Source organism: Salmo trutta, chromosome 25 (genome assembly GCF_901001165.1).
Source record: "Salmo trutta chromosome 25, fSalTru1.1, whole genome shotgun sequence".
Classification (NCBI taxonomy): domain Eukaryota; kingdom Metazoa; phylum Chordata; class Actinopteri; order Salmoniformes; family Salmonidae; genus Salmo; species Salmo trutta.
This window is the reverse complement of record NC_042981.1, coordinates 12,911,078-12,926,600: the sequence shown is the minus strand read 5'-3', so window position 1 is coordinate 12,926,600 and position 15,523 is coordinate 12,911,078. Positions and strand designations below refer to the sequence as shown.

The 15,523-nt window shown below is 46.3% G+C and overlaps 1 protein-coding gene across 2 annotated transcripts in view; it reads right to left on the bottom strand.

Moving 5' to 3' along the window:
• Positions 1 to 15,523, bottom strand: part of fut8a (fucosyltransferase 8a (alpha (1,6) fucosyltransferase)) — a 158,979-nt gene that overhangs the window by 119,131 nt on the left and 24,325 nt on the right. Inside the window, exon 2 of one of the 2 annotated variants that reach the window (XM_029712960.1) lies at positions 7,727 to 7,921. The exons of the other annotated variant lie outside the window; for it this stretch is intronic. The gene's annotated coding sequence lies outside the window, so the exon portion shown is untranslated. The remainder of the gene's footprint in view (positions 1 to 7,726; positions 7,922 to 15,523) is intronic. 2 annotated transcript variants of the gene reach the window in all.

Sequence of the window (15,523 nt, the reverse complement as noted above, 5' to 3'; positions counted from 1 at the left end):
GTCAGCACAACAACAAATGCCAGATTCCTAGAGAAACATAAAATAAGGATGAAGCAGTTGTACACTGTACCCTTTGAGAGAAACGGTGAACGTGTGAAGGAACTCCGGTATCAATATGTCCAGGTAAGATGTCTGTTCAATAACCAAACAGGGTACATACACAGCTATGCATAATGTAAAGTACTGTAAAACTGTGGATTTAATGTATTTTAGAGCGCAATGGAGATGGAAGTCAGGCAAACTACATACATTCATCCATCTTTGTGGCAAAAACACGCCGCAGGGGAAGAAATGTGGTTGGACAGAGAGCAACCGTGGATGTCCCAGGCCAGAGAGGAGCTAACATCACAATGTGTGCAGCACTGTCCAGTGATGGTTTGCTGTTACACAAACCACTCATTGGCCCCTACAATACAGAGAGGCTCATTTCTTTCTGGAGGACCTGCATAATCGACTTGTGCCAGCGGAGGAGAGAGGGGCAAGAAACACCCCTACCTTCATTGTTGTGTGGGATAATGTGGCATTCCACCACTCTGCTGCAGTTACAGACTGGTTTCCTGCACATCTCAGTACTATTCCTGCCTCCATACTCCCCCTTCCTAAACCCCATAGACTAGTTTTCCCTGCGTGGAGGTGGAAGGTTTATGACCATCATCCACATGACCAGATGTCCGTACCGGATGCCATGAATGCGGGGTGTGGAGACACTTCTCCTGAAGACTGCCAGGATTGGATTAGACATACCAGAAGATACTTTCCAAGACGCATCACCAGAGAAGACATAAGATATGATGTTGATGAGAACTTGTGGCCAAATGCAGGAAATAGGGAGAACTAGAACCCTCACAGTACTGTACAGTATGAGTGATTATACTATACATGTTGTCAATGTTTTTTTTTATAATCATTATTGCAGCCTTGGAATTTCAGGAATTTGTTTTTTTGTTTCAACTTTTTATTTTTCACAAATAAATTACTATTTTCAAAGATATAGAAAAAAATAAAGGGTATTGAAGCAAATTGCTGCATTTCTGATTCATTCTTGTTACATATACTTTAGTACAGTCAATAAAGTAAAAAGGTGTTATTCTTATTCTACAATGAAATACTGATTTATGTAAAAAAAAAAATTCAAACATTCAAAGAGAAAAGTTCATAATTTATGTAATGCTCCCTGTTTTAGTGTTTTTTAGGTCAATGTGTTATGAGTGACAATGTATGCCTTCTGAGTGAGAATTGTTGCTAGTATTATGGTCGAACGAGCTTATTTTGAGACATGTATGAAGTGTTTTGGTGGTCTGAGTGAGTTTTGGAGGTGAGATGAACTGTTTGGCCAAGATGCATGTTGGTAATGCAGACTGTGAAGAGTTTTGAAAAAGTGGCTTCAGTATTGACCGATGCTTGTTAACAATTTTAAAAAACTGTAAGAATATAAGGATGTGTGTGTGTGTGTGTGTGTGTGTGTGTGTGTGTGTGTGCCAGTGTTCTGTGTGTGGGTGTGTGTGTGCCAGGATAGACGATCACAGAACAATCCCCCATGGCCACACCATGTCTCCACGGTGCCATCCACAACTCATCAGTACGCTGCCCGCTGTGCCAGGAGACACCACTATCTCTAGCTCCCCTCTATCTGTTTCTCCCCACTTTATCTGCTTCTTACTCTCGCTTTCTCTTTCCCTCTTTCTCATCTCTCAGCCTCCAGCTTTCTGAGATAGTCTCTCTTCTTTCTCTCTCTCTCTCTATTTCCCTCTCTCTCTCTGTCTCACTCTGTTTCATGGAGGGGTTCACTCTGTAGCTTTCGAGAAGTGATGGAGGATTTAAACTCTCAGTCAACCCCTCCACTCTCTAACCCTCTACTAACATGACCAAGCTAGCTAGAACTCTACACAGTCTGAGGGAGACAACCTAAAACAACAACTACTACTGCTAACAGAAATGTAAGAGAAGCTATAAGTCATAGCACTGTATAGCAGATACCAACAACAATACATTTAGAACATGGCTCTAGTCAACACAACTTAACCGTTGAAGGACAGACATGATTTAATAGCCCAAAAACAAGGACTGAGGAGAGGACAACAAACAGAGGGAAAGACAGCGAGCGATAAATGGTGGAGTAGTAGCAACACCAGGAGGATCTGATGACAATCTGATCCAGTGCCGAGGGCAACACTGTGAAATGGAAAAGTTTTCATGAGGAAAAGGATTTCCATTTTTCAGAATAAATAAATAGGCGAATGCAGGCAGAAGGCAGGCGCAAGCCGTACACACATACACGCACACACACTTCCAGCAGACGTGAGACGACAGTACGGTGAAAGTACAGAGGACTGTTTATTGACTTTTATGAATTATATTTGAACTTGGCGTAGTTGTGTGTGAACTTGGCTTATTTGTGTGAGTGTGTGAACTTGGCGTAGTTGTGTGTGTGTGTGTGTGTATGAAGGGGGGAAGGCTGTTTGCTGCCTGTACTCGGGGTGTATGGGGGGGGTGGGCAGTGTAACTATGGTAAACAGGACAAGGAATGCAGATGAAAGGAACATGGCACCCAATTACTGGGCTTCTCTCTCTCTCTCGCTCTCTCTCGCTCTCTCTCTCTATCCTCGCTCTCTCTATCCTCGCTCTCTCTCTCTCTCTCGCTCTCTCTATCCTCACTCTCTCTATCCTCGCTCTCTCTCTCTCTGGAAACCAATACAGAGTATGTAGGCAGTCTGGGGGGAGAAGAAACAAGGTGATTCATTCTAAATAAACAGCACCTCTGACTCCACATGAAAATAAGCAATGCTGTGTGGACATTATCTCGAACCTTAAATGTTTTTTCCACTGTCCCCATAGGAGAACCCTTTTTTTTACCCCTTTTTCTCCCCAATTGGTAGTTACAGTCTTGTCTCATCACTGCAACTCCCGTAAGGGACTCGGGAGAGGCGAAGGTCCGAAACCCAACCAACTGCTTCTTGACGCAGTGCCACCTTAACCCGGAAGCCAGCCACACCAATGTGTCGGAGGAAACACCGTACACCTGCCGACAGTGTGCACTTCGCCCGGCCCACCACAGGAGTCGCTAGTGCGCAATGGGACAAGGACATCCCTGCCAGCCAAACCCTCCCCTAACCCGGTTGACAGTGGGCCAATTGTGCACCGCCCCATGGGTCTCCCGGTCGCGGCCGGCGGCGACAGAGCCTGGACTCGAACCCAGAATCTCTAGTGGCACAGCTAGCACTGTGATGCAGTGCCTTAGACCACTGACCAGGAGGCCCAGGTGGAACCCTTTCTACAGGGGATTCTACATGGTACCCAAAAGGGCTCTACCCGGAAACAAAAAGGGTTCTCCTATGGGGACAGCCGATTAACCCTTTTGGAACAGTGTACGCGCCTTTGCACAACTATGTCTGCTCCTGTAACAAGGAATGCATCTGACTAGATAACAATTTTGTGGCAGCAGGCACAGAAAATACAATAGCTAACTACAGCATCCATGCTTCTCACAAGGGAATACAAGGGTACAGTACTAGGGTCTCATGCTACTGAACAAGATTATTTCCATGGTCACAGAACTGTAATGTAGATCTTTAAATGTGTGTCTAATAATTGTCACGGATAGGCTTGTCTCTTAAAAGCTGGTTCGCTGGTCAAAGCACCATTTCTTCTAACAGCACAGCAGTCCCCTCCCTTCCTGGCATAAGACAGACAGACAGACAGACAGACAGACAGACAGACAGACAGACAGACAGACAGACAGACAGACAGACAGACAGACAGACAGACAGACAGACAGACAGACTGTAACGGGCGTCATATGAAGGGGACCAAGGCGCAGCGTGTTGAGTGCTCATCGTAAATTTTAATGAAAATGAACACTGAATACAAATAAACAAAAATGACAGCCGACAGTTCTGTCAGGTTAATCTAACAAAACAGAAAACAACTACCCACACAAACCAAGGGAAAAAGGCTGCCTAAGTATGGCTTCCAATCAGAGACAACGATAGACAGCTGCCTCTGATTGGAAACCATACCCGGCCAAAACATAGAAAAGAAAAACCTTGAATGCCCACCCCCTATCACACCCTGACCTAACTAAAAAGAGAAAAAAACGCTCTCCTACGTCAGAGCGCGACGCAGGCAGGCAGGCAGGCAGGCAGGCAGGCAGGCAGGCAGACAGACAGACAGACAGACAGACAGACAGACAGACAGACAGACAGACAGACAGACAGACAGACAGACAGACAGACAGACAGACAGACAGTTAAAGCCCAAGGACACTTCTCTCCACTACAACCCTGAAATGTAATTTCCATGTATTAAAATCCATTAAAATGCATATCGCTCACTACACCCAGCCCTCTCAATGGAGGGCTCTGATAAAAACAATCAGCTGTGCAAATCACTCTCCCACTCAGCTGCAAATGCTGAAAAACACACATATCAAAGCCTAATTGACAAAAGCCTCACAGAGCCACTCTCCTCCTCTTCCTCCTGCTGCTGCTTCTCCTCTTCCTCCTGCTCCTCTTCCTCCTCCTGCTGCTTCTCTTCCCCTCCACCTCCACTTCCTCCTCCAAATCCTCCCTCCCTCAGTCCTCCTCTTCCTCCTCATGCTTTCTCAGTTCAACTGCCTTACCTCGCTGGTGTGCTTCAGTAGGCCACCATATCACTTGGCAATGACCGCAAACACCCTAGCAGCGCCCAGTCCCTCTAATGTTACCATAGCAGCTTTAACTATAAACCAGAAATTTGACAAACATCACAGGTTTCTTAAGAAAAAACGACGTTGTAATGTGATGTCCATATCTAGTTATAGTGTTGTAACTGTACTGGTTCATCCACTGGCTGTGTTTCCATATGCAACATGTCATGTGTTGATAATGATGATGCTTTCTACTGATTTGCATTAGCGATTGGTCCTGCTGCTACGCTCATGTCTTTACTTAGGGTCGTATTCATCACTAGGCACCAAAAAGAAGAAAACAGACTCAAACAGGGAAGGATTACCTGAACTAACAAATGCTTGTTTTCATTTTCCTTTGCAAATAGTTTTACCACATTTTGCATAAATGAATATCTATGAAAACTGAATGTAATGTCAACATCAGATTGCTGTAGGTCTGACGGTGTCATCACTATAACCCCTGTCTCGTATCTATCTGTGCATTAGGTAAACAGCAGGATCCTGTTGCGCAGTGCAGGGCCCCAGAGAAGATCACATTGCTCCACCAAGCCCACACAGAGTCTGAGAGTGGGTAAAGTTCACCAGGTTCTACCCCTCCCTCATCATCCATTCTTTACTACCTTCTTTTCATTAGTCTCAACCACCACCACAACAAGCCTGGCCTCGACCATCTTAAACAGACTACTGAAGATGAAATGTTGAGAGTGTTAAAGACCGTTGGGCCAGTAAATGAAAGGTCACTGGTTTGAGTCCCAGACCTGACTAGGTGGAAAATTTGTTGATGTGCCCTTGAGCAAGGCACTTAACCCTAAGTTGTTCTGGATAAGAGCGTCTGCTAAATTACTTTATTTTTATTTTTCACTGATGGTAAACATACCCTGCAGTACTGACGAGAACAACAATCCATTTACCTCCTGAAGCATGGCTCCAGACTGTGGCACTACTGGAAACGTCATTTGCAGTAAATACATCTCTTTAGCACAGCCTCACTGTTGTGATTGAGAGATATACACTGAGTATACTTTAAGAACACCTGCTCTTTCCATGACATATTGACCAGGTCAATCCAGGTGAAAGCTATGATCCCTTATTGATGTCACTTGTTAAATCCACTTCAATCAGTGTAGATGAAGGGGAGAAGACAGGTTGAAGAAGGATTTTTAAGCCTTGAGACAATTGAGACATGGATTCTGTATGTGTGCCATTCAGAGGGTGAATGGGAAAGACAAAAGATTTGAACGGGGTATGGTTGTAGGTGCCAGGCGCACCATTTGTCTCAAGAACTGCAATGCTGCTGGGTTTTTCACGCTAAACAGTTTCCCATGTGTATTAAGAATGGTCCACCACCCAAAGGACATCCAGGCAATTTGACATAACTGTGGGAAGAATTGGAGGCAACATGGGCCAGAATCCCTGTGGATCGCATTTGACACCTTGTAGAGTCCATGCCCTGACGAATTGAGGCTGTTCTGAGGGTAAAAGGGGGAATGCAACTCAATATTAGAGAGGAGTGCCTAATTTTTTGTATACTCAGTTTAGAAATATACTGAACAAAAATATAAACGCAACATGCAACAATTTCAACGATTTTACTGAGTTACAGTTCATAAGGAAATCAATCAATTGAAATAAATGAATTATGGGTGGAGCTGGGAAAGCATAGGCCCACCCACTGGGGAGCCAAGCACAGCCAATCAGAATGAGTTTTTCCCCACAAAAGGACTTTATTACAGACAGAAATACTCCTGTTTTATCAGCTGTCTGGGCGGCTGGTCTCAGACGATCCCGCCGGTGAAGAAGCCAGATGTATCATGGTCCAAACATACCAAGACAGTCATGAAGAGGGCAGGACAATGCATATTCCCCCTCAGGAGACTGAAAAGATTTGCAATGGGTCCCCAGATACTCAAAAAGTTCTAAAGCTACACTATTGAGAGCATCCTGACCAGTTGCATCACTGCTCGGACAATAAGGCGCTACAGAGGGTAGTGCGTACGGCCCAGTACATTACTGGGGCCAAGCTTCCTGCCATCCAGGACCTCGATACTAGGCGGTGTCAGAGGAAGGCCTAAAAAAATCTCAATGATTCCAGCCATCCAGACTGTTCTCTCTGCTTTTCTTTACACAGCTGCTACAGTGCTCACTGTTAATGTTCTATGCATAGTCACTTTACCCCTACCTACATGTACATATTACCTCACTTACCTCGACTAACCTGCACATTGACTCGGTACCGGTACCCCCTGTACGTAGCCTTGTTATTGTATTTTATTGTGTTACTTTTTTAAACTTTTGTTTATTTAGTCAATATTTTCTCAACTCTTATTTTCTTTAAACTGCATTGTTGGTTAAGGGCTTGTAAGTAAGTAGGCATGTGACAAATACAATTTGATGTGGCGGTCCTGGGCTGGTGTGGTTACACGTGGTCTGCGGTTGTGAGGCTGGTTGGACTGCCAAATTCTCTAAAACATTGGAGTCGGCTTATGGTAGAGAAATTAACATTAAATACTCTGGCAACAGCTCTGGTGGACAATCCTGAAGTCAGCATTCCAATTGCACGCTCCCTAAAAACTTGAGCTTATGAGGGCACAAGGCGAGACCCAGATGCAGACACGGGAGGCAGATGGTTTGAGTCTTTGATATTTATTAATTCCAAAAGGGGTAGACAAGAGAATGGTTGTGGACAGGCAAAAGGTCAAAGCCAGTTCAGAGTGAAGGAGGTACAGTGTGGCAGGCAGGCTTGAGGTCAGGGCAGGCAGAATGGTCAGGCAGGCGGGTACAGAGTCCAGAAAACAGGCAAGGGTCAAAACCGGGAGGACTAGCATAAGAGAATAGAAAAGGTAGGAGCATGGGAAAAACACGCTGGTTGACTTGGAACATACAAGACGAACTGGCACAGACAGAAAACACAGGTTTAAATACCCAGGGGATAATGGGGAAGATGGGTGACACCTGGAGGGCGTGGAGACAAGCACAAGGACAGGTGAAACAGATCAGGGTGTGACAGTACCCCCCCCCCCCCCATCGGGGCGCCACCTGGCATCCTCCTCGGGCGCATACCTTGACCGGAGTGCCGGCGGTGGAAGTTGGCGATGAGGGCTGGGTCCAGGATGTCTCTAGCGGGGACCCAGCACCTCTCCTCCGGGCCATAACCCTCCCAGTCAACCAGGTACTGGAAACCTCTGCCCCGTGGTCGAACACTCAGGAGGCGTCTCACAGTGTACGCTGGATGGCCATCGATGACACGGAGTGGGCCTGGAAACAGAAGACAAATGGCTGTGAGACACAGGCTTAATCCTAGACAAATGGAACGTAGGGTGAATACGGAGAGCACGGGGTAACAAAAGACGAACAACAGTGGAACTAAGGAAAGAGCCAATGAAACGGGGGGAAAGTTTGCAGGACTCCACCCGAAGGGGCAGGTCCCGTGTGGATAGCCATACCCTCTGCCCAATGCGATAGTGAGGAGCTGGAGTCCGGCGGCGATCCGCTTGTTGACGATACCTGGAGTTGGTCTTGAGGAGCACCGCCCGGGCTCTTTTTCAGGTACGCCGACAGCGGCGGACGAACATCTGAGCCAAGGGTATGTTGACTTCCTGCTCTTGTTTTGGGAAGAGTGGACGCTGATACCTCATGGAGCACTCGAAAGGGAAGAGTCCCATGGCCGAACAGGGAAGAGTGTTCCGGGGATACTCCACCCAAACCAGTTGTTGGCTCCAGGTAGTGGGGTTGGTCGAGACGAGGCATCTTAAGGTTGTTTCCAGGTCTTGGTTTTCCCGCTCTGACTGGCCGTTGGATTGGGGATCGAATCCGGAGGACAGGCTGGCCGATGACCCAATAATGGTGCAGAAAGCCTTCCAGAACTGAGACGAGAACTGAGGACCCGGATCAGAGACCATGTCCACCGGGAGTCCGTGGATCCTGAAGACGTGCTCACCATGAGTTGGACCTTCTCTTTGGAAGAGGGTAGTTTGGGGAGAGGGATGAAATGGGTGGTCTTGGAAAACCGATCCACTACTGTCAGAATAACGGTGTTGCCATCAGACGGCGGGAGCCCAGTGACAAAGTCCAGGGATTTATGGGACCAGGGACGATGAGGGACAGTTAGTGGCTGAAGGAGGCCGGAACAGGTTTGCCGCGGAGTCTTATTCTGAGCACAAACGGTGCATGTGGCGACGAAGACAGATGTGTCAAGAACCATTGTGGGCCACCAGAAACGTTGTCGGAGGAAGGCCACAGTTTGACGGGAACCCGGATGACAGGTAAGCCTGGAGGAATGAGCTCATTCCAGGACCCGGACTGAATTAGGGATGAACAACCGGTTAGCCGGGCCCCCTCCAGGGGAAGGCTGGGAACGGTGTGCCTTGTGGACCAGGGTCTCAATACCCCAGCCCACAGCAGCCGCAAGGCATGAGGTAGGGAGGATGGTCTCGGAGTCAGAGGATGTGGCAGCGGGACTGTACAGGCGAGAGAGGGTGTCAGGTTTAACATTCTTGGAACCTGGGCGAAAGGAAATGGTGAAGTTGAACCTGGTGAATAACAAAGCCCACCGGGCCTGCCTGGAGTTAAGGCGCTTGGCTGTGTAGAGATATTCAAATTCTTGAGGTCGGTCCAAACCAAAAACGAATGTTCTGCTCCCTCCAGCCAGTGTCTCCACACCTCCAGTGCCATCTGACCACCAGGAGTTCTCGTTTACTCACATCGTAGTTTCTTTCTGCAGAGTTGAGACGATGGGACAGGAAGGCACAGGGATGGATCTTTTAGTCCTGGACGGATCGCTGGGACAGGATAGCCCCCACTCCAACGTCAGAAGCATCGACCTCAACCACAAACTGACGGGACGGGTCCGTATGGACGAGGATGGGGGCCATAGTGAACCGACACTTCAGGTCTACAAAGGCTCTGTCAACCGCTGGGGACCATGTGAACGGTACCTTGGGAGAGGTGAGTGCCGAGAGGGGGGCCGCCAGGGTGCTGTAGCCTCGAATGAAACGCCGGTAGAAATTGGCAAACCCCAGGAAATGTTGAAGCTGCACCCTGGACGTAGGTTGGGGCCAATCCACTAATGCTTTCACTTTTTCCGGGTCCATCTGGACATTTCCTTCAGTGATGACATATCCCAAAAAGGAGAGGGTAGAACTCGCATTTCTCTGCTTTCACAAATAACTGGTTCTCCGGGAGGCGCTGAAGGACTTGTCGAACATATTCTTGGGCAGAACGGGGGGAAAAAAACAGGATGTCGTCGAGGTAGACAAACATAAAACGGCATAACCTGTTATGGCTAGAGGGCAGTATTTTCACGGCCGGATAAAAAACGTACCCGATTAAATCTGATTATTACTCCTGCCCAGAAACTAGAATATGCATATAATTATTGGCTTTGGATAGAAAACACCCTAAAGTTTCTAAAACTGTTTGAATGGTGTCTGTGAGTATAACAGAACTCATATGGCAGGCAAAAACCTGAGAAGATTCCAAACGGGAAGTACCCTCTCTGACCATTCCTTGAGCTTCTTGGATCTTTTTAAAGAAAATGTAGGATCTTTGCTGTAACGTGACACTTCCTACGGCTCCCATAGGCTCTCAGAACCCGGGAAAAAGCTGAATGATGTAATTCCAGCCGCTGGCTGAAAAACTTTAGCGCGTTTGGATGGTGTTCGATCAGAGGGCCATCAGACTGAGGCTCGTGCACGAGGGGATCCCATGTTCTTACTTTCTCTCTCTTTGTACTAAAAAACGATTTCCCGGTCGGAATATTATCGCTTTTTTACGAGAAAAATGGCATAAAAATTGATTTTAAACAGCGGTTGACATGCTTCGAAGTACGGTAATGGAATATTTAGAATTTTTTTGTCACGAAATGCGTCGTGCTCGTCACCCTTCTTTACCATTCGGATAGTGTCTTGAACACACAAACAAAACGGCGCTGTTTTGATATAACTATGGATTATTTGGGACCAAACCAACATTTGTTATTGAAGTAGAAGTCCTGGGAGTGCATTCTGACGAAGAACAGCAAAGGTAATAACATTTTTCTTAGTAAATCTGACTTTGGTGAGTGCTAAACTTGGTGGGTGTCTAAATAGCTATCCGTGATGGCTGGGCTATCTACTGAGAATATTGCAAAATGTGCTTCCACCGAAAAGCTATTTTAAAATCGGACATAGCGAGTGCATAGAGGAGTTCTGTATCTATAATTCTTAAAATAATTGTTATGTTTTTTGTGAACGTTTATCGTGAGTAATTTAGTAAATTCACCGGAAGTTTGCGGGGGGTATGCTAGTTCTGAACGTCACATGCTAATGTAAAAAGCTGGTTTTTGATATAAATATGAACTTGATTGAACAAAACATGCATGTATTGTATAACATAATGTCCTAGGGGTGTCATCTGATGAAGATCATCAAAGGTTAGTGCTGCATTTAGCTGTGGTTTGGATTTATGTGACATTATATGCTAGCTTGAAAAATGGGTGTCTGATTATTTCTGTCTGGGTACTCTGCTGACATAATCTAATGTTTTGCTTTCGTTGTAAAGCCTTTTTGAAATCGGACAGTGTGGTTAGATAAAGGAGAGTCTTGTCTTTAAAATGGTTTAAAATAGTCATATGTTTGAAAAATTGAAGTTTTTGTATTTTTGAGGAATTTGTAATTCGCGCCACGCCCATCATTGGCTATTGGAGCAGGTGTTCCGCTAGCGGAACGTCTAGATGTAAGAGGTTTTAACATGTCCCGGAGCACATCGTTTACCAGGGTCTGGAAGACCGCTGGGGCGTTGGGGAGTCCAAAAGGCATAACCAGGTACTCATTATGTCCACTGGCAGTATTTAAGGCTGTCTTCCACTCGTCCCCTTCGAGTATCCGAACCAGGTGGTAGGCATTCCGAAGGTCCAGCTTGGAGAAGATGGTAGCCACCTGGAGAGGTTCAAAAGCCAAGGAGAGGAGTGGTAAGGGGTGACGATTCTTGATCGTTATGTCGTTAAGGCCCCGGTAGTCAATGCATGGACGCAGGGTCTTGTCCTTCTTTTCCACAAAGAAAAACCCTGCGCCGGCAGGGGATGCAGAAGGACGGATGCCTCCAGCAGCCAGAGAGTCCTCAATATACTCCTCCATGGCATTGGTCTCCAGGACGGATAGGGAATTTAGCCGACCACGAGGCGATGTAGTGCCTGGGAGAAGGTCAATGGCACAATCGTAGGGATGATGCGGGGGAAGAGAAGTAGCTTGTGCCTTGCTGAAGACCTCCAGGAGGTCATGGTACTCTGCGGGGATGGCAGAGAAATTCGAGCCTTGACTTAAGCCCTGAGGAGGCTGTCTCAGGGAAGCTTCGGGTCTTCTCGGAAATACAGTCTTTGGGGACTTCCGGATTCCTTTGGAGATGAACGAGCAGCAGCGGATGAACGAGTGTGCCCAGACCAGATGCCCATCAATCCTAAGAGTAAGAGCGATAAGGGAATCGAGGCCCAGCGGTATCACTCGAGCTGCTAGGTCGTCTTTTATTTCCTCTGAGAGTCCGTGAAGGAAGGTATCGAATAGGGACTCTGGATTCCCGGCACTCTGGGCGGTCAACGTGTGAAAATCTACTGCGCAGTTTGCCACACTACGGGAGTAAACCCAATAAATTTTTGGGCTGCCTCTCTCCCGGATACCGGAGAATCAAACATTTTCTCGCCTTTGCCATGAACTCTTCCAGATGACGACAAATGGCGGATTGTTGCTCCCAAACTGCTGTAGCCCAGGAGAGCTCCCTTCCTGACATTAGCGTAATAATATACGCTATCTTCGACCAGGCGAGAATGAACAAAGATGGCTGCAGCTCAAAAATAAGGGGGCATTGAGAAAGAAGACCCCGGCAGGTTCCAGGATCCCCAGAATATTGCTCCAGAGAAGGTAAGCGGTGTTCTCGGGGAGCCAGAGTAGGCTATACAAACCCACCACTGACAGTAGACAGGTTACGGGGTGGTTGGGAGGTTGGGAGGTCTCAGAGGTGGCAGGCTGCCTATGAGCAAACTCACTGATTCGCTCCATGATAGCCTTGAACCCTTGGTCGTGGCATTCCGTCAGGGAACGAAGCCCGTCCAAAAGGTCCAGCAGTAGGTCCAGCATGCCTCCAAATGGTGGCTCCCTGCAGGGAGATAGCGTGGCGGAGCTGGTCCAAGTCTGCTGGGTCTGTCATGGCCAGTTTGTACTATAAGGGCACAAGGCGAGACAGATGCAGACATGGGAGGCAGATGGTTTGAGCCTTTGATATTTATTAAATCCAAAAGGGGTAGGTAAGAGAGTGGTCGTGGACAGGCAAAAGGTCAAAACCAGTTCAGAGTCCAGGAGGTACAGTGTGACAGGCAGGCTCGAGGTTAGGGCAGGCAGAATGGTCAGGCAGGTGGGCACAGAGTCCAGAAAACAGGCAAGGGTCAAAACCGGGAGGACTAGCAAAAGAGAATAGAAAGGGCAGGAGCACGCTGGTTGACTTGGAACATACAAGCCGAACTGGCACAGACAGACAGAAAACACAGGTTTAAATACCCAGGGGATAATAGGGAAGATGGGTGACGCCTGGAGGAGGTGGAGACAAGCACAAGGACAGGTGAAACAGATCATCGTGTGACAGAGACATCTGTGGCATTGTGTTGTGTGACAAAACTGTTCACAAACAGAGCCCCAGGACAGCAACACAATCAGACCCAACCAAATCATGAGAAAACAAAAAGATAATTACTTTATATATTGGAAATATTTAACAAAAAAACAGAGCAAACTAGAATGCTATTTGGCCCTAAACAGAGTACACAGTGGCAGAATACCTGACCACTGTGACTGACCCAACTTAAAGAAAGCTTTGACTATGTACAGAATTAGTGAGCATAGCCTTGCTTTTGAGAAAGGCCGCCGTAGGCAGACCTGGCTCTAAAGAGAAGGCAGCCTATGTGCACACTGCCCAGAAAATGAGGTGGAAACTGAGCTGCAGTTCCTAACAGGTAGCCTAGTGGTTAGAGCGTTGGGCCAGGACCCGAACGGCTGCTGGATCGAATCCCTGAGCTGACAAGGTAAAAATCTGTCGTTCTGCCCCTGAGCAAGGCAGTTAACCCACTGTTTCCTGGGTGCCAAAGAAAGTGGATGTCAATTAACTTCTTAGGGATAGGGGGCCGTATTCTGAAGTTCGGATGACTGAGGTGCCCAAAGTAAACTGCCTGTTACTCAGGCCCAGAAGCTAGGATACGCACCTAATTGGTAGTATTGGATAGAAAACACTCTGAAGTTTCCAAAACTGTTAAAATAATGTCTGTGAGTATAACATAACTGATATGGCAGGCAAACCTGAGGAGAATCCATCCAGAATTTGTTTTTGAGGTCACCACCCATTGAAATGGCTGACTATGGGAAAATCTAAGAAAATCCTCCCAGATTGCAGTTCCTATGGCTTCCACTAGATGTCAACAGTCTTTAGAAAGGGTTTCAGGCTTGTTTTTTTTAAAACATTTGCTAGGATTTGTAGTTTTTCTAGGTGGCTCTCATTTTGACTGTAGTCTTGTGGCGCGCGTGGATGAGGGTGCGCACTTTGTTATTTATCTCCGGTATTGAACACACTATTCTCCGTCTTAAATGTTACCGTTTATTTACATATTAGGGTACCTGAGGATTGATTAGAAACGTTTGATTTGTTTGGACGAAGTTTATTGGTAACTTTTGGGATTCCTTTGTATGCATTTTGAACAAGGGGAACAGGTGGATTACTGAATCAAGCGTGCCAACTAAACATACTTTTTTGATGCCTCTGCTGGCTTGGAAAATGTTTTTAATGCTTTTGTGTGCAGGGCGCTGTCCTCAGATAATCGCATGGTATGCTTTCGCCGTAAAGCTTTTTTGAAATCTGACAAAGCGTCTGGATTAACAAGAAGTTAATCTTTTAAACGATGTAAGACACTTGTATTTTCATGAATGTTTAATATTACGATTTTTGTATTTTGAATTTCGCGCTCTGCAATTTCACCGGATGTTGTCGAGGTGTGCCGCTAGCGGCACGTCTAGCCCCAAGAGGTGCAGCCCCCCGCACCTCTCTGACTCTGAGGGGTTGGGTTAAATGCGGAAGACACATTTCAGTTGAATACGTTCAGTTGGACAACTGACTAGGTGTCCCACTTTCCCTAACCTCCTGCCAAATGTATGACCATTTTAGAGACACATATTTCCCTCATTACACAGACCTACAAAAAATTTGAAAACAAACACAATTTTGATAAACTCCCATATCTATTGGGTGAAATACCACAGTGTGCCATCACAGCAGTAAGATTTGTGACCTGTTGCCACAAGAAAAGGGCAACCAGTGAAGAACAAACACCATTGTAAATACAACCCATATTTATGTTTATTTATTTTCCCTTTTGTACTTTAACCCTTTCATGCGTGAGTTCCAAATATCTCTAACGGTCGCCCCAGCGTGAGTTTTTTTATGCACGTGATGTTATAACGTTCTCTCCATTCCAGAATGTGATTTTTACGCAACAGTACATTTAATCCGCTCTGCCCTCAAACCAAGGCACGCAGCCTGTTTTTATTTCCAGGCTGTTTTCAACTTGTCAATTTCAAATTATTTTCTAACAAGTTTTTCTAACAAGTTTTTGAACATTTTCTAACATGGTTTAAAAAAACCAAAGCGTTCTAAATGAGTGTTCTAATCACACGGGTGTGATCGTATGCTTCAGGGACCACTGTAGAACGATCACACCCATGTGATGGTATGTGTGAAAGGGTTAACTATTTGCACAAAGTATGACATTTGAAATGTCTTTATTCTTTTGGAACTTTTGTGAGTGTAATGTTTACTGTTCATTTGTATTGTTTATTTCACTTTTGTTTA